Source organism: Lepidochelys olivacea, assembly GCF_965140295.1.
Source record: "Lepidochelys olivacea isolate rLepOli2 genome assembly, chromosome: 6".
Lineage (NCBI taxonomy): Eukaryota > Metazoa > Chordata > Testudines > Cheloniidae > Lepidochelys > Lepidochelys olivacea.
In genome coordinates, this window is record NC_140416.1 from 100,049,360 (window position 1) to 100,073,698 (window position 24,339).

Sequence of the window (24,339 nt, forward strand, 5' to 3'; positions counted from 1 at the left end):
AAGTGGCCCATAAGTCTACACGATAATAGAATTCACAAATATTTAAAGCTGCTCAAGTGTTGCATACATTCAGTAAAAATTAGTTGCTAAAACTTCCCAAATTACATTAGATGAATAAGCGAATTTCAGCCAGAGACGGATTACAAAAATATTAGATGCTATATATTCTAACTACTATTAATAATCAAAGTGAATCCTTTCAACAAATCTAGAATATCTAATGTGAAAAAGTCACCCAAGACGATGTAGGCTGTGTCAAAACGGTCACTCCACAATAAAAAAAATTCCATTTATATACGTGGGATTTCAGCATGGGAGGAATTTAGTGAAACATTCAGTAAAATATGCTTTGCACAACCTTACCAAAACCTCATGCTTGAAAGTCTGCTGTTTTATCTCCTTTTTAGCAGTCTCTTTGTTCTTCTTGAAGTTGCTTTCTGGTGTTGCATGGCCATTTCTATGGAAACCATAGGAGTTTCACCAGCCACCATGCAAATAGCACAGAGATATATGTGGAAAGGGATGCATATTTGTAATGTTTATATTGAAAGAATTCTTTAGCCCAAGATATAGATGTATGAAGGAAAGTGTAATTAGAATATATTTAAATGATATACATATATTTAATTATATCTTATAGATCAAAGTTAAAGTTAAAGTTATCGAATGTTCATGTCAGTACGGGTCATTAACTACATATATGAATTGTAAGTGTAATGGAATACTTCTGTAAATTTTAATTGATTGATATTTTCCTCCCCCTCATATTTTGAAAGCTTGTTTTTTTTCTATATATTTCTTCTGGAATTGGAGTTATTGGCAGAGAATTATGAAATGTCCTACTCTTAAAACTGAACAGGCTAGTAAGTTACTTACACGAACATGATGTGCTTTTTATGTCTACAATTTAAATCAGTGGTTCCCAAACTGGGGTTCATGAACCCCTGGGGGTTTGCAAAATGTTACAGGGGGTTCTTGGGAAAAAACTCCCTAATGGTGGACAGCTGTCCCTAGGGACCCCAGGCAGTCCGGGGCCAGCAGCATGGAGCCCCTGGACTTCCAACAGCTAAGCAGATCAAAGCAAGCATATCTATCACACTGAGGAGATTTAAACTTCAAGACTCCTTATAAGAAATGGAAAGGGAGGTGGATATTTTTTGCTGTTTTTAAAATTAAATAGGCAGCTAGTATTGTTTTTAAAATTATTACGAAGAACACATTTAAACTTTGTTGCAACGTGCATTGTTTGCCTGGACTGCTCAAGACCCGAATGATTGTGTAGGAGGAACTCTTTTAGTTGGCTTCTTAAATACCTTCATGCTGTTTTACATCTGACACTCCTTGATGAACCATACGAGCCTTGTCTTATAACTGGCTTATTCAAAGTGATACAAGCTATGAAAGTGAGGTCTTGGAAGAGTGTTGCTGTTTTCATAATGTAAACAAAATACTGTAATGATAAAGAATTAATAATAGTGTGTAATAAGCATGTCATAAAAACAAATTTTATATTTCCAAGATCACTGCTCTTGTCATTTATACTCAGGTAAAGGAGAAAATCCCTGGAAATATTCATTTTTAGGAGGCGGTTCACAAAACTTGACATTTTAGTGAAAGAGGTTCACAGGTTGTTAAAGTTTCGGAACCACTGATTTAAATGAACACACTTTACACAGAGAGCAAAAAAGAGTTCACAGATTATAAGGCCAGATGAGACCATTGTGATCATATAGTCTGAGCTTCTGTTAAAATAAACAGATTGAGCTCCTTGAGTCTATCATGATAAGGCATGTTTTCCAAACTTTAATAATTTTTGTGGCTCTTCACAAACCCTCTCTAATTGAAGAATATCCTTCTTGAATTGTGGTCACTAAAATTAGACATTCTATTCCAGTAGTGATTGCATCAGTGCCAAATACAGAGGTAATATAGCCTCCCCCTATTCCTACTCAATAGTGCTGTTTATAGCTCCAAGGATCACATTAGCCTTTTGGCCACATTAAGAACTCATGTTCAGAGTTAGGAATACCAATTGCATAAATTACACATTTGTTTCTTATTGCTTTTATCCAGGCTAGGGATACTACAGTGTTTGGTCACCCAACCATTCCTTGGACTTAATATCAAGTAACAAACTTAAAGTTAAAACATGAAAATGGAATCTTAGACAACCAAGAAATAGCACAGTGCTGTGATTATACCATAAAAACAACTGTACACAGTGTAGTTGTAGACGTGTTGGTCCGAGGATATTAGTGACAATGTGAATGAGGTAACATCTGAAAGGCAAGGTCCAACCATAAGTATGTCAAATATTTACAAAAAAAGAACTTTACAGACTGTGCAACAAAACCAACTGAAGGAGATTTTGGAAAGGCCCAGTCAACTACAGGCTGACACTACTGTTAATCTCAAAGAAATCCGGCTTGATGTAGTTAAAGCATTTGAACACAATAGTAAAAAAACCTAGAGAAACTACAGAACCTTTCAATTACCTAGCCTGACCACAAATATGAAGGTCATAAGTTTAGGCCAAAAGAGGAAGAAACATAGCTGATGGAAAGTAATCTTGACTTTATCCTTCTCATTTAGCATTAAAAACCTGATAGTCCAAATCTATAGCTCCAAATCCGTGCTTGCAAAGGAGGCTGTTTCACAGTTCTTTGCATCAAAACAGTGAGCAAAAATCACAGTAGAAAGGACAGTTAAATTTACATTTCTGACCATTTTTAAGAAACCGGCACATTCAAATTAGCTTGGTCAAAACTTCATACTAGGTATAAAAGCGTATCAGAGGTTACTAAGGAGCAAGTACAAAGAGTAGGCCTAATTCGTCAGTTGTACTAGGAAAGACTATTCTTGTGGCTTTCTTGAAGAATTACAAGCTTCGGACAATGTGCTCCTTTATGAAGTTAGGATAAAAAAACCCTTTTCCCTGTAAAAAAGTGGGTTTTTTACAAATTGGAGAAAACAAAACAAAAAAAAAACAAAAACAAAAACCACAGTAACCCTGGTCCTTCATTCTAAGACCTTCACAACAAGGCTTAAGCAAGAAGGAAACATCAGCAAAGCTCTCTGGTGCCATAATGAGAACCACAACCAAGCTTTCTTCTTCCACAATGACACATGTGTAGCCTTGGGGGTGCATTACACGAGAGAAAGAAAATAGAAGAGGGTATATTTACAAAAGCAGTCAACTTTTCAAGGCCATTCACAATAGGCAAAGTTGGAATTTGACACCCAAGGCCAAGACCAGATCAGTGCAGCTCAAAGTGATACTCTGTGCACACATCCTGTCCTAGCAGCAATCAAAAAAATTTCATCAACAGGAAATGCTAAATCCAAGGATTCCACTCCCCACACCCCAAAAGAGCAACATTTATATAAATGGCCAGACAGAAGAACAAAACCAACAAAAAAATGTTGTGCTATACAGCAGACTAATACAATAGCAGTACTAAGTCCCTATATACTGTACCAAGCTACTCTCAAGCAACCATGTTTTAATATACTGACAAATTGAATCTCAATCTTATCACCACATACGTCCTTCCAACGCATTACACGTGTGCTCTAAGCTTAAAATCAACCTACTTGCATTGATCAGATTTACATGCAAGACTTTAATAATTCATATCTCATTCAAGAAGCTGATGAACATGAAACATTTTTTGGTCTAGCAAATTCAACAACAAGCCACCATTTTTACCTTCTAGGACTTCTGTTCAAATTACACACGACTGCATGTCTTCTGCAATGACTTTCCATTTTCGGAAAGTTGCTTAATTTTATCTGACTCAAAGACAAAATGTCTTTACATCTGTGCTATGCAACAGCATTAAATATACCCAGCCCCCCACCCCCAAAAACCACCCATGCAAATATCACTGAACAGTACCAAGTCTAACTGCACACCTTTACAAAGAATACAAAAAGTGAGGAAAATCCCCCTAATTTAAACTGATCTCCGGCATTTGCAATGTCTTCTGACATAATATGCTACCGTGGCATATTTTTGAGAAATCTGAAATTTAAAAAAAAAAAAAAAAAAACATTCTGGGCAAATCAAAAGGAAGTATTCTTTTTCTGTTTTTTTAAGTACACAAAATAAAATAAATAAATCCTCTTTTTGATATAATTAATATGCCGCAGGGTCATTAGCAAAGTAAAGATGGACAATATAATTGTCATGGAATATTTCAGGCTGTCAAAAACAAAGTTGAAAACATTTTATGTGCTTTTAAATTTCCTGTATATTTATAAAATATACTGCTGGTTTTAATGCATCTCTCTGTGTGCTATAGAACCATAAATCTTTTTTACTGTATGACTTTTCCAGGAAGAATCAGTTAAAGCTTAAACCAAACTAGGAAATTGCTTGGACAGCGTTCCCCTCCCACCCCCCTTGAAAAAAAACCTATACGATAAGTCTTCATTCTAGTTGAGTCAAATATCTGAGAATTCGGTTTATATTTTCCACAGCACATAATTAGCTTCAGCCATTTTGTTTGACAACTGCTATAATTAGTTTTCAAATATGCAGTCCAACTAGAAACATTGCACAAGGCAAAAGCTGCTACTATCAGCACAGCATATATAGTCAAAGTGTCAAGAAAAAAATACCTTAAGACTCAAAAACTAATCTTTTAGTGGTAAAAAACCTATTAGAGAAGAGGTTGGGGTTCTTGTACAGCATGTTTACAGTGCTAACCATTTAGTAAGCATCAGTAAGTTGATTAGCCAAGCCTAAATAATTTTAAAAAATATAAATATATGGCATCTTCACTTCCAAAAAGCAGCAACTCTCTTATGCACTGAGGAAATCCATTCTTAAAAATATGTGAAGATTAATACTTCTTAAAGCCTTTCACAATTCGAATTTGAAAGAACCCTTAAGCGTAGATGTCCACTTTTGGTTTGTTCTCAGAGCTTAAATTAACAATATCACATAAAACAGAAGTGAACTGTAACAGTTGTCTTGGAATTGGCATGCAAAAAAGCACAAAAACAAAGGCTATTCAGAATTCTTATGTTCTGGGCCACCAAAATAGATTTGCTTTTATTTATAGCCATTTTTATGGGGCTTAACACTAATATCTAAATATCTCACAATACCTCATAAAATAGGAAAGTATTATTCCCATTTTACAGACTGATCACAGAGGGAGTTAGTTATAACTTCCTAAAGTGAGTATGCAGTAGTGTTGTGGCCGTGTTGGTCTCAGGATATTAGAGAAACAAGGTGTATTTTATACCTCACCCATTCTGTCTCTCTAATTTTCCTAAAGTAATAGAGATGGGGTTCTAAAACTGGGGGGTCGGGAGCCCGCAGAGGGTCAGGAGGTTATTACATGGGGGGGGGGGGCACAAGCTATCAGCCTCCACCACAAACCCCGCTTCGCCTCCAGCATTTATAATAGTGTTAAATATAAAAAGTGTTTTTAATTTATAAGAGGGGGTCATACTCAGAGGCTTGCTGGGTGAAAGGGGTCACCAGTACAAAAGTTTGAAAAGTAGAGGAAGTAATCAGCAGAGCCAGGAATAGAACTCAGACCTACTGATTCCCAAATGTGAAACATAAGACCATCTTTCCTGCCTCAACATATAGTTTTATAGATTGTAGCAGGTTTGCCCAATAAAAGCTATTGTCATAGCTCTTATAACAAACTAGATGATCTATATTAACATGCTTGTCCGAGCATCCAGAGTTCCACAACTTGCTGCCAAAGTACAAAAAGAAGGCTGCTTTCCTTTCTTTTAGCCTCCATATATTTAGGATTTTCTCTCTGATAAAAGAAAACGAGTACTTGTGGCACCTTAGAGACTAACCGATTTATTTGATCATAAGCTTTTGTGAGCTACAGCTCACTTCATCGGATGCATAAAGTGGAAAGTACAGAGAGGAGATTTTATATACACATAGACCATGAAAAAATACACATTGTAAGGAGAGTGATCACTTAAGATGAGCTATTACCAGCAGGAGAGTGGGGTGGGGGGAGAGAAAACCTTTTGAAGTGATTATCAAGGTGGGCCATTTCCAGGCGTTAACAAGAATGTCTGAGGAACTGGGGGGGGGGGGGGGGGGGGGAACGGACGACACACACGACACGGGGGACAGGCCCAACAAAGAAAATAACAGAACGCCACTAGCCGTCACCTTTAACCCCCAACTAAAACCTCTCCAACGCATCATCAAGGATCTACAACCTATCCTGAAGGACGACCCATCACTCTCACAGATCTTGGGAGACAGGCCAGTCCTTGCTTACAGACAGCCCCCCAAACTGAAGCAAATACTCACTAGCAACCACACCCCACACAACAGAACCACTAACCTAGGAACCTATCCTTGCAACAAAGCCCGTTGCCAACTGTGTTCACATATCTATTCAGGGGACACCATCATAGGGTTTAATCACATCAGCCACACTATCAGAGGCTCGTTCACCTGCACATCTACCAATGGGATATATGCCATCATGTGCCAGCAATGCCCCTCTGCCATGTACATTGGCCAAACTGGACAGTCTCTACGTAAAACAATAAATGGACACAAATCAGATGTCAAGAATTATAACATTCATAAACCAGTCGGAGAACACTTCAATCTCTCTGGTCACTCGATTTCTGATCTCAAAGTGACTATCCTTCAACAAAAAAACTTTGAAAACAGACTCCAACGAGAGACTGCTGAATTGGAATTAATTTGCAAATTGGATACAATTAACTTAGGCTTGAATAGAGACTGGGAGTGGTTGAGTCATTATACTAAGTAAAACTATTTCCCCTTGTTTATTCCTCCCCCCCCCCCCCCCCCCCGCTGATCCTCAGACGTTCTTGTTAGCCAAACCCATCTGCAAGACTTCAGAGCTACACTTGACTCATACCCACATAGCTGCAGCCACATTGGTCCTGCAGTAGTCCAAGTTAACTGCTAGGATTTCTGTAGGCATATCCCAGGATTCTTAGTGCCTGACTAACTTGAGCCACTCTGATTTAATTTTGCAATATATTGTGGGAGAACTTGTCTGTCCTTCCCAAGCCTCTGTGTGGAAGTGTTCACAGCCTGCCACCATAGTAGCATAAAACACTTCTGGCTCAGCACACTCCTTACTTCTTTCCTTTCCATCCAGGCCAAGGCATGGTTCCCACATCAGGTGCATGAACTGTTTCCTACTTTTGGCAGCACTGTTGTTTCAGCAAGATGCAGTTACAGGTATGGGATATGGTGGAAGGCATTTCAACAGCTGTTTGCGACCTCCTAAGGCAACCACAGTTATTCATTAAAAGATCATGCAAGCTAGATGTTGATATGGCAGAGCAGAGACAGCTGACGCATACCATCTATCGTATGTGGACTGGCACTTCTAGTGTACAGCAACCTGTAGTGTGACTACATCAACATGCAGATGTGGGAAGATCAGCAATGCCTCCAGAACTTCCCCATGAGAAAGCACATCTTCATGGAGTTATGTAAGGATCTTGCCCTGACCTTTCAGTGCCAGATCATGCTAATAAGGGCAGCCATACCAATCCAGAAGTGGGTTGATACTGCCATCTGGAAGTTTGCTACCCTACACTGCACAGGTCCATGCCTAACCACTTTGGTGCTTGCAAGCTCACTCAGTGCTGCAGTGATGGAGCTTTGTGGGGCAGGTACTGCTGTGTTTTACCCATGGGTAGCGGACACAGTTAGTGTGCCTGAAACAACTGGCTTTGAGAGAATGAGGTTTCCAAACTGCACTGGAGCCACTGATGACATACCTCTACCAATTGTTTGCCCGGCACAAGCAGCATATGTCAACCAGCATGGACATTACTCAAATCGTCATGAAGGTCTTGGTCGACCATAAGAAGTCATTCACTTTGAGCAGGAACTGCACTTCTTCAAGATGCATGTCCCTATGGGTGCTCCACTTCAGGAGCACATGTGCCTCTCAAGGCCTGAGTCTGCAATTTTTCTGCTAGCAGTATCCATTCGGCCTATGCCTCTTGGTATCTGGCACAAGGACACCAACATCTGTGAGAATAAGGGTGAGGGCTTCCATCAGGAATGGACTCAAGACACTGCCGGTTTACAAGTCCAATATAGGCAGTCAGAGATTGCACCAGTCATCACTGAGGCTGGGTTCAGGTAAGCAAAATAAATTAGGGATTCTTATGTGCCCGCATTGCCCACATCCTTGCATCACATGGTAACATGCCTCAAGAAGCATACTACTGCAGTGTGTGTACATGAACGCTTATGTGTAGATATATGTTTATTTGCTATTGTGTTGTGCAAAGTAGATATCCCCTCATGTGCTGACTGTAAATCAACAGACAGACAGAGATGGTAAACTACAGGGCAGCCACTGGAAGAGTGCCCTGCCCAGGAATCTCACCAACCATCTCGGGTCACTGACATAAAAAAAAATTATATTATATATAAATCACCAGCCAGGCAGGAGTGGAGAAAAAAATTCAGGAAAGCAGTAAGAGAATGTTTACCCAAGAGACAGAAACTTGAGAACACCACATCCTCCTTCCCCTCCCACAGGCCTGCACAGCATCAGGAGACCAAGTACCACAATCACCAAGGACTTTTTCCACTTAGTACAACCATTGGGACTTAAAATACAGACTGTCTGGAGTTAATACTCTTATTGGTATAACTGTGTAATAGTACACCAGTGTGTAGAAAGTTATAAGGCAAGGAGTCTATGTGGAAATATGCATTTATGCTTGCTAAGCCTATAATCCCATCTTTGATTCTCCCCCCATCCTCCAGTAATTAGTTCAAACATAGCTCGACTGAATCATTAGTTGCATGTTTAATATCCATTCCCCCCACACAGAGCTTGGAATCCATCTTAAATCACAAATGTAGGGATGGAAAGGGGGATGGAGAAAGGGTGAACTGAAGCTAAGGCCACCCCATAGCTCTAGCCCCGCCGCTGCTCCTGCAGCTGGGACTGACTGCTGCTGCTCCCGCCCCAAGGTAGCTGACCCAACTCCAGCCGCTGTTCTGGTGATCCCAGGGCTGGTCATCAGTCAGCTGTTCCAGTGGCCTCTGCTCCAGCAGCCCCAGGGCTACCAGCTGCTCCAGCCCTGCCCCAGAAGTAGTCATGGAGGTCCCAAAAAAACCCCCATGGAATCTGTGATCTCCATGACAGAATCATAGCCTTAGTCATAACCTGGGAAATATTCCCACTTAAGTTGCAATTTCCCCCCAAATAATGAAAATGGAAGCAGCCAGTTATTCAGCTGTAGCTCCATCTCTGCTGCTGCTTCCTGTGCAGTCCATTCCCCAGGCTCATCCCCAAATAATTGTCAGAATATAGATCCAGGATGTCCCCAAGACCATCAGACCACCTGGTCTGTTCCAGCTCTTCTGCACCCCCTGCTGTCCCTGATCTAAAAACAACACACACACACACACACACACACACACACACACACACACAAAAAAACCCAAGCCATTCTGGGTCAAAAGCCTAGCATGCATGATGGTGGACTCAGTACTTGGGGCTATGGCCATCACTTGATTCAAACTCCTTATGTTAGGGGCAAGGAGACACTGAGTTGCCTGACTTGTTATTGGTGTCCTTTGGGATAGGCAAGCTTGACATTTTTAATTCACTCCCGACACTGGATAGTTGGCTACTTGATCCGCCTCCTCTGGCAGCCTCTTGAAAAGGACAGTTTCGTGTGCATCTCAAAACTATATTATTTGCTGTACCTACACCAGAGGGCAACCAGAACCCTGACGTGATCCTCTAGCCAGCTAGCAGCACACTGGGATGGCATCTTCTCACATTATTCACCTGAGCTGATCAGTGCAGAAATGGAGCAAGCCATGAGGACTTAAACACTGACCGGGTATATATAAGCCAGCAGGCTGCTTCTAGTAGATCGGAGATGAATGGAAAGTTAGTAGGTAGAAGGGACAGAAAATACAGACTTAGAGGATTGGGCTATGGCATTGTGGACTGGCACTGAAGGACTATCAAAACCCAAGCTTCATAACCCAGGCTTCAGCTGCTTCCCCTCTGCAGTGTAAGTACATTTGAACCCAACTTACAACAAAACCTGTGGTTCTAACCTATACCCCTCACTGGGCAAGCAAACCTGGGTTCAAAGCACATATAAACCTGGGCTTAGGGGTTGTGTGTGTGGATGATGGGTGGTTGGTCTAAATCCCATATAAGAGCCTAGGTTAAGCCTACAGTGAAGACATACCCTGACATAAATTTGGCTCCCCACGCATTCCTCTCCCCCCAACCCCCCGCAATTGCTCCCCTTAAACATACGTCCTGGGACATTTGTTGCCACTGGAGATTAAAAATGCAAAATCAACCCTTAAGTCCTTTTTTTTTTTTTTTTAAAAAAAGAGATTGTATTTAATTTCATTTATCAAGCTGGACATGGTACTGCGCTGTTGTCTTTGGGTAATGAGACTGGGCCAAGGATCTGAATTCAGATCTCCTGCTTCATGACTTGCTCTACAAATACTACTATGCAGAACCAAGGTAACTAGTATGATTAATTTAGAAAGCAGAACTTGCATAAAATTGCCTTCTGCATCCACATCCTAAAATGAATTATAGAAAATTTGTTACTCTACCCATATTTTAGATTTAATATAAAGTAGAATACTAAGGTGTGGGAAATTCTGGTACTAGAAAAATTAATCCATCAAGTGAGTTTTATTAGCAGGAAGAAAAAAAAAGGAAGATGACTACTTAGAAATCTAATGAACTTTTTGGAGTTTGCTGGAAGAGGTAAATGCCTGCCACAAAACCTGATAGTTTGAGAACTCTGTTTACTACAGAAGGAGAAGCCCCTATAAAAATAGTCAAAGTTAAACTTGATATTAAAATAAGGGAAATAGGAGGGAAAAGCTTAATATTGCTTAGAGTTTTGATAGGACAACTAATGAACAGGTTATGCATCTAAATGTAAGAGATGCAGAGGCCTGGACCTAAACATGAGATAATGAAAGACCAACTGACAAGATGGAAGAGGAAGAGTAGAAAAGCATCACTCACAGTGTTTGATCAATATAAAGTTGAAGAAAGTGACTAAAAGCAGCTTTAGAGACTTCCTTAGGCCAATTTATAAATTGTATGTGTGTGTGTATACTAAATTTCTCTAAGTTGTAAAACAAGTTTTACAAGATTTCTGTTATAAAGGAGTGGATGTTAATAAACACAATATTAAGAAATACTAGTAAGAGGAAACTGTAAAAAAAAAATGTAAACTTTAGACACACAGAGATTGATGCAGTCTACCAACTCTAGCTAGGGACATGAAATATGCAAGCCAGGACCCAGTCACTTTGACCTTTTGGCTGAGGAAAGTGAGGTCAAGATCAAAGAGACATTTAAGTGTTGGTTTTTGAAAAAATATTTCCAGAGGTGAACATTTGAAAATACACAAGATAATAGCCAACACTTTCCCTCCCAGTGGTACACCAGATCACATTACATTGTTGAGATGCTTTACACATTAGTCAGTTGTGTCACATCTTTACACACTGCAACCAGTTTTGATACCCAATGGCTGGGACTGAGGGAGCATGAAAAAGGCAGCTCTCGACCTCTGACACCAGAGAGGAGTTTGCATCTGACAGGCTGAGCAGAGGACAGTCAGAAATGATAAAAGGAGAATGGGCTCTTTAGAAACATCTTCCTTTACTACAACTAATCCAAGACATACCTACCTCGCTATACTCTTGCTACACAAAGACTAGCTACACTAGCACACAATTTCTTTGGTTTAAATCATCTCAATCTTTGATTGTTTTGAGGTGAAGTCATGTGGTAAATCCCACAAGGAAAACCAACTTCTGACCTCTTTTGAAGAATTGTCTGGGCGAAGATAATACCGATCTTAGAGCATTCTGTTGAGGCAACTCCTAAAGTAGTACCACTCAAAATACTGGCTGTAATGACGAGAGAGACAGAGAGAAACTGTCCCGTCATGATGCAGAAAAGAAGTAATCATTAAATATTTCTGTTCTGCATTTGGAAAGCAGCAAGATATATTCAGCCATACAGTGATAATGATTTTTTTTATTCCATCAGTAAGCATGGAGAATGTTAAACAGCAGCTATTAAAGTTTTTTAAAACCTGGAGGACCAGATAACTTTCATGCAGGAGCATTAAAAGAATTGACCCAGGAGGTCTCTGAATAATTGATGTCTGTTTTCAATCTTGTAATACAAGGGACAAGAGAACAAGAAAAAAAAAAGTGCTAATGATGTGCCAGTATTTAAAAAGGGTAAACAGGATGACAGATCTTGTTTTTTGATTATGAGACTGCAAGTTTGGTTGATAAAGATAACTGTGTTGACATAATATTCTTCCATAAGTCATTTGACTTAGTCCCACATGACATTCCAATTAAAACATTAGCACCATATTAAAAACCCAATGTAGACCATATTAAGTGGATTCAAAACTGGCTGATGAGATTTCAAGAAGTAATCCTTAGTAGAGGAATCATCACCCAGCAGAGGTGAGTCTCATGGGGATCAGTTTTTGGCTCCAGGCTACTCAAACTTTATTAATGAAGAAAGAATTACCGGTAAAATTTTCAGACAAACTGTGGCGTGATAAACAATGGGATCAGTTACAAAAACTGACCTGGATCACTTGGTAAGGTGGGCTCATTTGAACATCAGTTTTAATGAAGCTAAATGCTAAGTCATACACACCTAGGAAAAAAGTACGTAGGTCACACTTGCAAAATGGGGGACTGTATCCTAAAAAGCAATGACACTGAAAAAGACGTAGTGGTCATTGTGGATAATCAACTGAACATGAGCTCCCAGTGTAGAGGGTGAACGTGATCCTTGTATGTATAAGCATCTAGTTAGGAGAAAGAAGGTGGAATTATTATACAGCATTATGTATATAGCATTAATGAGACCATTAGTGGACTAGGGTGTCTCGTTCTGGTGTTCACGTTTCAAAAAGGATGCTGAAAAAATGGAAAGGGTTCTGAAAACAGCTACAAGAATATCTGCAATATGGATAATGTTGCCTTATAGTGAAAGACTTAAACTCAATTTAACTTATACAAAAGAAGGTTGAAAGGTGACAATCATAAGTACCTACAAGAACCTACATGGGGAAGAGTTCTTTAATCTACCGGAAAAAGGCACTGGAAGCTGAAGCTAGACAAATTCAGACTAGAAATCAGGCACATAGTTTTGACACTGAAGGTACTTAATCACTGGAACAAATGACCTAGGGACATATGGATAAATTCTCCATCTCTGGAAGTCTTTAAACCAAGATGGGATATTCTTCTAAAAGAAATGTTATAGCTCAGAGAGAACTTACTGGGTGAGGTTCTATGGCCTGTATTATGCAAGTGATCAGACTAGATCAGTGGTTTTCAAACTTTTTTTCTGCCAACCCAGTTGAAGAAAATTGTTGATGCCCGTGACCCAATGAAGCTGGGGCAGAGGGTTGGGGTGTGGGACGGAGTCAGGGTTCTGGGTGCAGGCTCTGGGGTGGGGTTGCGGAATGAGGGATTTGGGGCACAGGAGGGTGCTCTCGGTTTGGGTAGGGCTCAGGGCTGGGGCAGGGGTGCAGGCTTACCTCGGGTGGCTCCCAGTCAGCGGTGCAGCAGGGATGCTAAGGCAGGCTTCCTGCTTGTCCTGGGACCATGGACACCACTGCACCCTGGAAATGGCCAGCAGTAGATCTGGCTCCTAGGCAGAGGCAAGCAAGCAGCTCCCGCCCACAAGCATCCCCCTCTCCAGCTCCCATTGGCCGATTCCCAGCTAATGGGAGTGTGGAGCCAGTGCTCAGGAGGGGGTCAGTGCACGGATCCTTGGGGCCGCCCCCACCTAGGAGCTGGACCTGCTGCTGGCTGCTTCCAGGGCACAGTGCAATGTCAGAACAGGTAGGGACTAGCCTGCCTTAGCCAGGCAGCACCGCTGACGGGACTTTTAACTGCCCCGTCAGTGGTGCTGACCAGAGCCACTGCGACCCAGTGCCTTACATTTCACGACCCAGTACTGAGTTTGAAAACCACTGGACTAGATGATCAGAGTGGTCCCTTCAAGCCCTAAAAAGTATGAAAGCCAGTGTACCAAAAGCTGGTAGACCAAGAGAAATAGGGGACTGAAGTTAGAGTTTACGTTACCCAAATTCGTTGTCATACAGGTGACAAGCATAGATTTTCACTTCACTAATACCAGCAGTGGAGGTGCTGGTGAGTATAGCAACTATGCTAAACCCGGGGAACGTGTGGTGTGATGAGTATGTTAGAAAGAGGCAAAAGTGATCCTTGCATCACATTACAGCTCGTACAAACTCAAAGATGCTAACAAATGTCAAAAGAAATAAGTTCCAGCTCTCTGTTCAAAAAGAAAGGAAATTTGAACCTACAGGGATAGGGGCTTACTGAGAACATTTTCTACTGGTAAGGATCCTCAGGACCTAATCTACCTCAGTTTTAATATAGCTGTACCTCATCAGTATGAATACGGTCATATTTTCAAAAATATTTCTCCACAAAAATACAAAAAGCTATAGGTGAAAAATAGGGCAACTGCGTAAAAATAACAGATCCCTAGAAAACCTAGGAAAGGCGCAGCCTATTAATTACAACTGACATTCTCATCAAAATAATTGTGACTGAAGACCCTCTTAAGGCCAACTGCAAGAGGGTGAAGGGGGTTACAGAAATCTCATGCATCTGCTGTGTACATTCCAGTTCACCACACAACATTATGTGAGGCCTCAAATGAAAGTCAGTGTCACACTGGTCACTGATATTATGAAACAGTATGTACATGTACTACTAAAAGAGTTATGTATCTGTACCAGAAAATTTATGTTCTTAAACATGTAAAACAAAAGCAGGACACCAAAAGGTGACATGCTTTAGACTGATAATCAAAAAGGCTGACACAGGAGGTACTGTTGTCATCATGAATAGGTCAGAATATGAACAAGAGGCTGCTAGGCAACTCTCTGACACATTCTACAGGCCATTACCATATGATCCCACTGAGGGTTACCAAAAGAAACTGTACCATCTGCTCAAGAAACTCCCTGAAGCCGCACAGGAACAAATCTACACAGACACACCCCTAGAACCTCGACCAGGGGTATTCTATCTGCTACCCAAGATCCATAAACCTGGGAGTTCTGGACGCCTCATCATCTCAGGCATTGGCACCCTGACAGCAGGACTGCCTGGCTATGTGGACTCTCTCCTCAGGCCCTACGCTACTAGCACTCCCAGCTATCTTTGAGACACCACCGACTTCCTGAGGAAACTACAATCCATGGATGATCTTCCAGAAAACACCATCCTCGCCACTATGGATGTAGAAGTTCTCTACACCAACAATCCACACAAAGATGGACTACAAGCCACCAGAACAGTATCCCCGATAACGTCACGGCAAATCTGGTGGCTGAACTTTGTGGGTGAGGACAAAGTCACAATTTATACTTTCAAGTCAGCGGGACTAATATGGGTACCCACAGAATGCCAACATATTTATGGCTGACTTAGAACAACGCTTCCTCAGCTCTCATCCCCTAGTATCCCGCTCTTCTTGCAGTATATTGATGACATCTTCATCATCTGGACCCATGAGAAGGAGGCCCTTGAGGAATTCCACCAGGATTTCAACAATTTCCATCCCACCATCAACCTCAGCCCGGACCAGTCCACACAAGAGATCCACTTCCTGGACACTACATTGCAAATAAGCGATGGTCACATAAACACCACCCTATACCAAAAACCTACATGTCTCCAGCTTTCATCCAGACCACATCACACGATCTACTGTCTACAGCCAAGCTCTAAGATACAACCACATTTGCTCCAATCCCTCAGACAGAGACACACCTATAGGATCTCTATCAAGCATTCTTAAAACTACAATACCCACCTGGAAAAGTGAAGAAACAGACTGACAGAGCCAGAAGGATACTCAGAAGTCACCTACTACAGGACAGGCTCAACAAGGAACATCACTAGCCATCATGTACAGCCGCCAACTAAAACCTCTCCAGCGCATCATCAAGGATCTACAACCTATCGCGAAAGACAATCCCTCACGCTCACAGACCTTGGGAGATACGCCAGTCCGCACTTACAGACAGCCCCCCAATGTGAAGCAAATACTCTCAGCAACTACACACCACACTACAAAAAATACTAACCCAGGAACCAACCCCTGCAACAAACCCCGTTGCCAACTCTGTTCGGATATCTATTCAAGGGTCACCATCACAGGACATTACCACATGAGCCACACCACCAGGGGCTCATTCACCTGCACATCTACCGATGTTATATATGCCATCATGTGCCAGCAATGCCCCTCTGCCATGTACATTGACCAAACTGGACAGTTTCTATGCAAAAGAATAAATGGACACAAATCAGACATCAAGAATTGTAACATTCAAAAACCAGTAGGAGAGCAGTTCAGTCTCCCTGGACACTCAATAAAAGCCTTAAAAGTGGCAATTCTTCAACAAAAAACTTCAAAAACAGACTTCAATGAGAAACTGCAGAACTGGAATTAATTTGCAAACTGGACACCACCAAATTAGGCCTGAATAAAGACTGGGAGTGGCTGGGTCACGACAAAAAGTAATTTCCCTCTATTGATACTCACATCTTCTTGTCAACTGTTGGGAATGGGCACGTCCACCTTGATTGAATTGGCCTTATTAGCACTGACCCCACTTGGTAAGGAACTCCCATCTTTTCATGTGCTGTTATATATATTACTGCTTACTGTATTTTTCATTCCATGCATCTAATTAAGTGGGTTTCAGCCCACGAAAGCTTATGCGCAAATAAATTTGTTAGTCTCTAAGATGCCACAAGGACTCCTCATTTTTTTCCAGGCAGGGATTAAGAATTGGATCTGTCAGGATGTAAATTAACCATTTTAAGCTTACAATAGTTTCCCATTTACAAACAAAGTCAAATGTTTATGAAGTCAACAAGAAATGAACACAGGAAAAAAAATAACCTGAGGGAGGGGAAAGTGGTTAGCCTGTCTAGGAGTAAAGACAATGAACTCGGGGGACGGGGGTATTTCCAGAAAGCAAAGACAACACCTGGGCATCCTGCACCTAGGAAATAAATGGACTACGTATTTGCATTCATGAAAGCAGGGTCTCAGCCAATCTTGGTTGAAAACGCTGTAGAGGACTTTGGGTGACAAACTTCTTTAGACAGGAGGTTAGCCTATTAAGTTTAGTCTCTAGAAAGCATTTTATGATTTTGCTTTATACATAACCATTTGTTCCCAATATCCTTACTCGCCATCTCCTGAATCTCTAGTATTTGATAGTACAGTAGATTCGGCTTAATATCAATCCTGATATTAGCAGCTTCCGATTACTGGCAACATATTGCTGGGAATCCCATTAACATCAGTCTTAATGGCATTCAGATACTAGCAATGGCACACCACTAATTAGAAACATTTTTGGAAGGAAGACACCACCTGGAGGCAGGTTTACAAGGCTGCAGCCAGGGAAGAAAGTGCTGGGGTATGTCTTCTCTGGCTGCAGCCCCGCAAACTTGCCTGCAGTCTCAGCCTACCTCAGCCCTTCCTTCTGGGGTTGCAATCTGGCAAACCCGCCTGCACACAGGGACCACACAAGTAGTAAAGGGCTGTGGGCAGAGCAGTAACAGGGAGAGCGGCTGCAGCCCAGATGCTGGAGCTGCACAGTACCTCTCCCTGTGCCCTCCAGGTTGTGCCCCGCTGGGGGACTGTATGCAGAGAAGGAAGTTCTGAGCCCTGATGCCTGGAGAGCACATAGAGAGGAACAGGCATGCAACTCCGTGGGCCCCACACCTCCCAGAAAGCACCAGAATCTGGGCTGCAGCCCCACCATCCTCCCTAACTTCTGCCCTTCCCACAGGTAGGTTGCAGGGCTGCAGCCAGGGAAGGCACCTCCCAGTGCTTGCTTCCCCAGCTGCAGTCTCACAAACCTGCCTTCTGCTTATTAGAAACTGCTGAATAATAGAAATTTTTTGATGGCAACCAAGGGGTTACTAATAAGTGGAATCTACTGTAACATATTTATAGTGAAAACAGAACATCTCAGTGCTGTGGTGTTAAGCAAAGTGCTGCTCCTCAGTTGAATCTCACAAGCTGTTACGTACTGTTCCTGTGGGAACAGCAGACCTGGTAACTCTGGCCCACCTGGCTAGACATTGCAGAGAACACTCTGTGGACTTGGGGGTTGGTATGTGCCTATCATATTTCATAATTTTATTAAGATAATGTTGAAGTAAAAAGAAAACGGTACAGAGTTTAAGCATAGAAGTTTCTGGTTATTAGGGAATAAAGTACAGATCATCAAAGGGAGTATATCTACACACAGAGAGCAAAGCCTGCAAGGACCTGGAAGGCAGTGCTTGTGTCACCAGAGGCTGGTGGGTTCTGGGAGCTGTTCCACAGCAGGCACAGACAAGGCTGCTTCACCCTAAGGGCAGGTGTGGTAAGGGGTTACACAACCCTGAGTACCCCAGCAAGTATCATAACAATAAACTGCAAAACTGTTCAATGTGTCAGAATTACTTGAGATGTTCTCAGTAATGAGGATAAAAATATTTTGACAAAAAATATACCTCAATCTCTGAGTGTACTCTCCTTAAAATGATAGTTAATCCAAAATTACAAAATTACAAAAGCAAATACTGATCTTTTGTAAATCTCTGACTGGTAACTGACTACTGATATTTTCTGGACTCAATGGTTAGAGAAGAATTTTATCACCAGTACTGCCTAGGTTACAGAGTCATTTACTCAGTCAAATAAAAGCCTAGATTAAGCACAGAAATGCCTCCAAAAACACTTTCCCAAGACTGTTGTCTACATATTTGTAATTAGAAATTAATATTGTAGCAGTCAATGATAACCCTGCTATAATAAAAAGTCTTTCAGTATTTCCATTATAAATCTTTTTTCTGGAGGTGTTTAATAAATGAATAAAAACTAAAGTGATTTTAATGGTTGAGTCAGAGATGGGAGCTACTTTATGATCCAAATCTGATAGTTCAGAAACAACAAAAAGAACATGGTAAGCATTCAATTCTCTTTCAATTCAGACATAATAGATGGCTGAATTACCAGCATATGCACATTTCTGGAAAAATCAAACCCCATAGCACCAACTATAACAGAATTCAGTGAGAACACGGGTGCTTGGTATGTCTGAAAGTCGGGTCATAACACAATATTTCTCATGTTCTTCTACACACTGTATGTGATACCTGTTAGAAAATACTGAGCTTTCACCTAGTACATCATATTCGGTGTCAATTACACTACATTTACAGTTTCGAAACAAAAATATTGCAAAGTGCACTGCTTTGCTTTATAGTTAAAAATGTCACTTCTATTACTATACCAAATGATCCATGTCTTCATGGCTCCAAAATATGCATTTTGTCAATATTTAGTATTAATGTTTCCATCTATGCAGAACGTTTAAAGAACGTAATAGTATAATGCACCTCAAAACTTCCTAGTGGTACATCAGACTGTAATGGAGGAATCTGCACGGCAAGTAGCAGGTCTGATTAATTTAACTGTTTTTTTCTTTACCAGTAAATTATAATAATGCTTCTGAAGAAAGCACACAGCCAAAAGAAATTGAGAAATAAAGCTAATTACCTCAGCTATTTCCATGTACAATAGGACTTTATATCTGTATCAGTTCATCACCCACATATCAGACATCTGCAGCACAGATGCCTATAATGGGGCAAGACAAAATGTCAACCTTAAATGAATTTCCATGTTTGGTTTAAGACAAGAGCCTTCATGAAGAGTGAGCTAAAGGAGAGGGGATGACCAGAGAAGTCAAATGGAGAAAGAACAGGGTTTCACAGGCCCCAACAAACCATGTAATCCAGGAGTAATCGATAGCTGAACTGCAGGACAAATCTGGACCGCCAGACACTTATGAACAGACTGCAAATATCTTTACTTACTTATTGTTATTTTTGTATTATTTTCTCTGGAGTCTGGACCTTGACTACATTTTGACAAAGAAATTTGGACCTTGTCAAAAATTAATTGATTACCCCTGCTGTTATCTTATAGCATTGTGTTGTTTTGAATGGTCGACTTTAGGGGGGGAAGGTGGGGAATAAAAAGAAAAAGGTGAGTTATATGTTGGGAGCAGGAGGAAAAGAGTAAAAAAACCAAACCACCTTTCCTTTCATTAGGATTACTTTAAAAGATAAACTTGAACCACCTCCCTATCACGCAAAGGCATTATAGTATCTTGTTATAGTCTGTAAAAAAAAAAAAATTAGTGTTGCAGTTGCTGTGGGAAGCAACATTCTCATTTCACATCTTAACACAAGATAAGCCAGTGGTTCTCAAATTTTTGTATTGGTGACCTGCTTCACATAGCAAGCCTCTGAGTGCAACCCCCCTTATAAATTAAAAACACTTTAAAATATATTTAATACCATTTTAAATGCTGGAGGCAAAGCAGGGTTTGGAATACAGGCTGACAGCTCGCGACCCCCCGCCCCCCATTTAAGAACGTTGTGACACCCTGAGGGGTCCCGACCCCCAGTTTGAGAACCCCCGAGATAAGCAATCCAGTCATTCAGAAAAATACTTCACAAGAGATCAGTATATAATACGTGAACATATTCCTTAAAAAATTTAAGATACCTTGGAAGGAATGCAAACATCACAAGCTGCTTAGGTTAATATAGGTATTCTTTTCAGAAAGAAGAGACTACGACATATTACCAGACACAGATAAGAACAGTCCTTGCCCCCAAAGAACTAACTAGCTGGCTAAACCAACTAGCTTAACTAAATTGATAAAAGCTACTTTTAAACCAAGAGTGTCTCCATAAATTTAAAAACATTTAAAGATAACCTTAGTTAAAGGGGTGCAAGTTTGTGTGTAGACAAGGCTTCACATGAATAAGCGTTTGCAGGACTGGACCATGATACACAGAGGATAAAACCCACTTGGAAGAAAAATAAGCTAAAGTTAACACTATCTCAAATTTCCTCCACCACCAGTCTTTTCTATTAAGTAACACTGAGACAGATGGCATTTGACTGCATGTTCACACGTATACGTTGTGGAAGTCTTTCCAAGGAATATGAGTGAGACGGGTGTTGGCCTGGCAAGTGTTTCCAAAGTATAAGGGACTGAGGCGGGAGAGGGAGAAGGAAACAACAAAAGCACTGAAGGTGGCACCATTAGTGGAGTGAAGGAAGACACAATGAGATCCAAGATGTAGGCCAGGATGAAGTTGTGTTGAGCCATGAAGGCAATGAGGAGAGTTTGATTTAAGATTTTATACTGTTTCCTAAAACGCACCTCCTTATTTTTCCTAGCTTTTTAGAAGTATTTTTCCTCAATTTATCAGAATGACTAACTCATGGCAATAACTTTACTTTTAAGCTTTTTAATTTTGCTTCTTTGCAGAGTTATCAAAGCAAAGACAGGTAACTCCCCTCTCGTATCACATTGTATAAAGAGATCCTGCTTCTTAGGCACACTCCTAAGGTAACTGACAAATATTATTTATGTCAGTACACAAAAGACACTCCACAGGATTAATGTTAGACAGGTTTGTACAAAGTATTTAAGCAAAATCCTGATTAAAATCTTACCACTGGACTATCAGTTACATACAAGCGAGCCATAGTTGCATCTAATCTCAATATCTGACTCCAGATCATAAGAGGACATTGGTTGGCACTAAATTTTCAGATCCACTAATTGAGGGACACGTCTCAAAGTACGTAACTCTGACAAAGTGACATTTAATAGCAAGCCTCTACATGTTGATACTGAGGCATCCATACTAACAGTAGAAGTTTAACACAGATCTGTCAATTAGTTCTGAAAGTAGCAGAATTATTAGCTCTTGAAAAAACCAAAGCTGAAAAGCTAGGGAAAGATTTTCTATACTCATTAACTAGTTAAAAGTTTAACGATGACAAATATATTTCCCTTGGGATGATCGTCTTGAGTCTTTGGTGTTAAGAAGTTGGGAGACAAATGTACTCCTTTTACCATACTTAAGAGTAACAGCTGCAAATTAGCATACTGAAATAATGCTATCTCAAATAGGATATAGTAGAAAGAGGGAGATCAAAGGTGAACAACGGGAATGATCAGGGGCATGGAAAAATTCTCACATGAGGAGAGACTGAAAAGATGTACTCTGTTGACTTTAAAGACACAAACAACAGGAAATATGATGTGAGTTTACAAAAACTACAAATGGTAAAAGTACATCAGGAGCTTCTGTTCATCTCAGTACAAGAAAAAGGGGACATTCATTGAAATTGAGAGGTGGCAAATTCTAACAGTAAAATTTTTCATACAATACACAATTAGACTGTTGCACTCAGTGCCCCAAGATAGAAGCCAAAGAGCTAAAAGGATTCAAAAGAGGATCAGACATTTATATAGAGAAGATTATTCAGTTATAATAGTAAATATATATTTTTAAAAAGCTCTGGAAGTTATTTGAACCCTCAAGCTTCAGAGCATAAACTAATCTCTAACTTTGAGGGATTTGAAATAAAATTTCCCTGAAGGCAGGTTATCCCACAATTACCTACTGCAGGTCTCTCTCTCTCTGTAGCAGCTGGTACTGGCCACTGCTGGAGAAAGGATACTAACTACATAGGCCACTGGTCTGATCCAGTATGGCTATTACAGGAATGATTTAAATGTAAGAAAAGGACAGAGGCTAAACCCTCCTTCCCCCAAAAAATCTGTAAACCATTCAGTTTTACTTAGTTATTGAATTACACGCTTTTAAAATATAAAGAGTCCTTCAGTGTTTGGTGTGGACTTCTGTACTATTCAATGAACAACTTAAACAGTTTCCGATTTAACTCAATGTTTTAATGCTGCAAGAGAGCTTTGTGCTCTAGTCATGAGAACAAAGAACTGTAAGCACAGAGGATCCTGGATCCTGGTCCCAGATGAGCTGCTGACATTATTTGACTTCCTGGTGTAAGTCTAGCTAGGAGAAAAAATGGGTAAAAAGCACCACTGCACTAAAAATTAGAAGCTGCAGCTAATATTTCAGATACAAGTTACAAAATAAGTTTTCCTTAAGCCTGCTTTGCTATTTTGCTTTCCTTTCTTTTTTCAAAAGATTAAAATAAAAAGTAAAGAGATTGTGTACTGGTTTATCTGTGAAGCGTGTTGTGGTGATCTCAGTCCAGTTCCCAGCAGTCATTAGCACTCAAAACCACCATTACTATACTTTTTGGTAGATTATCATAGAATATCAGGGTTGGAAGTGACCTCAGGAGGTCATCTAGTCCAACCCCCTGCTCAAAGCAGGACCAATCCCCAATTTTTGCCCCAGATCCCTAAATGGCCCCCACAAGGATTGAACTCACAACCCTGGGTTTAGCAGGCCAATGCTCAAATCATTGAGCTATCCCTCCTCCAAAAGGGCACACCGTTGACTCATATCCAGCTTCTTGTCCACTGTAATCCCTAGGTTCCTTTCTGTAGAACTGCCGCTTAGCCAGTCAGTCCCCAGCCTGTAGCAGTGCATGGGATTCTTAGAAAGAAAGATCATAGAAATCATAGGGTTGGAAGGGACCTGAGGAGGTCATCTAGTCCAACCCCCTGCTCAAAGCAGGACCAATCCCCAATTTTTTTTGCCACAGATCCCAAATGGCCCCCTCAAGGATTGAACTCACAACCCTGGGTTTAGCAGGCCAATGCCCAAACCACTGAGCTATCCCTCCCACATAGTGTAGGCCAGGTCTACACTACAAATTTATATTGGTATAACTATGTCTCTATGGCACTCAGGGGTGAGAAAAATCCACACCACTGAGCTATGCAGTTATACCAACCTAATCCCAGTATAGACAGTGCTGTGTCGATGGGAGGGCTTCCCCCATTGACATAGTTACCGCCTCTTGCAAAGGTGGATTAGCGATGCCAACAGAAGCAGCTCTCCTGTCAGCAGAGCAGTGTCTTCACTGAAACGCTACAGCTTTTTAAGTGTGCACCTGCCCATAGTCGTATACAGGACAAAGACTGAATGGGCATGAAAATTCAATTATTCTCTCATCCCCAAAGACAGTCCTGTCAGGTCACAGCATATGTATATTGGTAGATTAACATGGGAAATATTGTGCAATTGTGTAGCAATTTCCATCAAAGCATTTAGCAGCACATTGAGAATTAAGCCTCACACATTCCTGAGAGTACCTGGGCAGTAAAAAGAAGAAGAGCGATTAGGTGACTCACCCAGTATCACAGAGTTGGGGTTAGAGCCAGATCTGAATACAGATTTCCTATATTCAGGTTGTG

The 24,339-nt window shown here is 40.9% G+C and overlaps 1 protein-coding gene across 3 annotated transcripts in view; it reads right to left on the reverse strand.

Moving 5' to 3' along the window:
* Positions 1–24,339, reverse strand: part of BTBD7 (BTB domain containing 7) — a 114,489-nt gene that overhangs the window by 85,951 nt on the left and 4,199 nt on the right. The gene's annotated exons all lie outside the window — the stretch shown is intronic.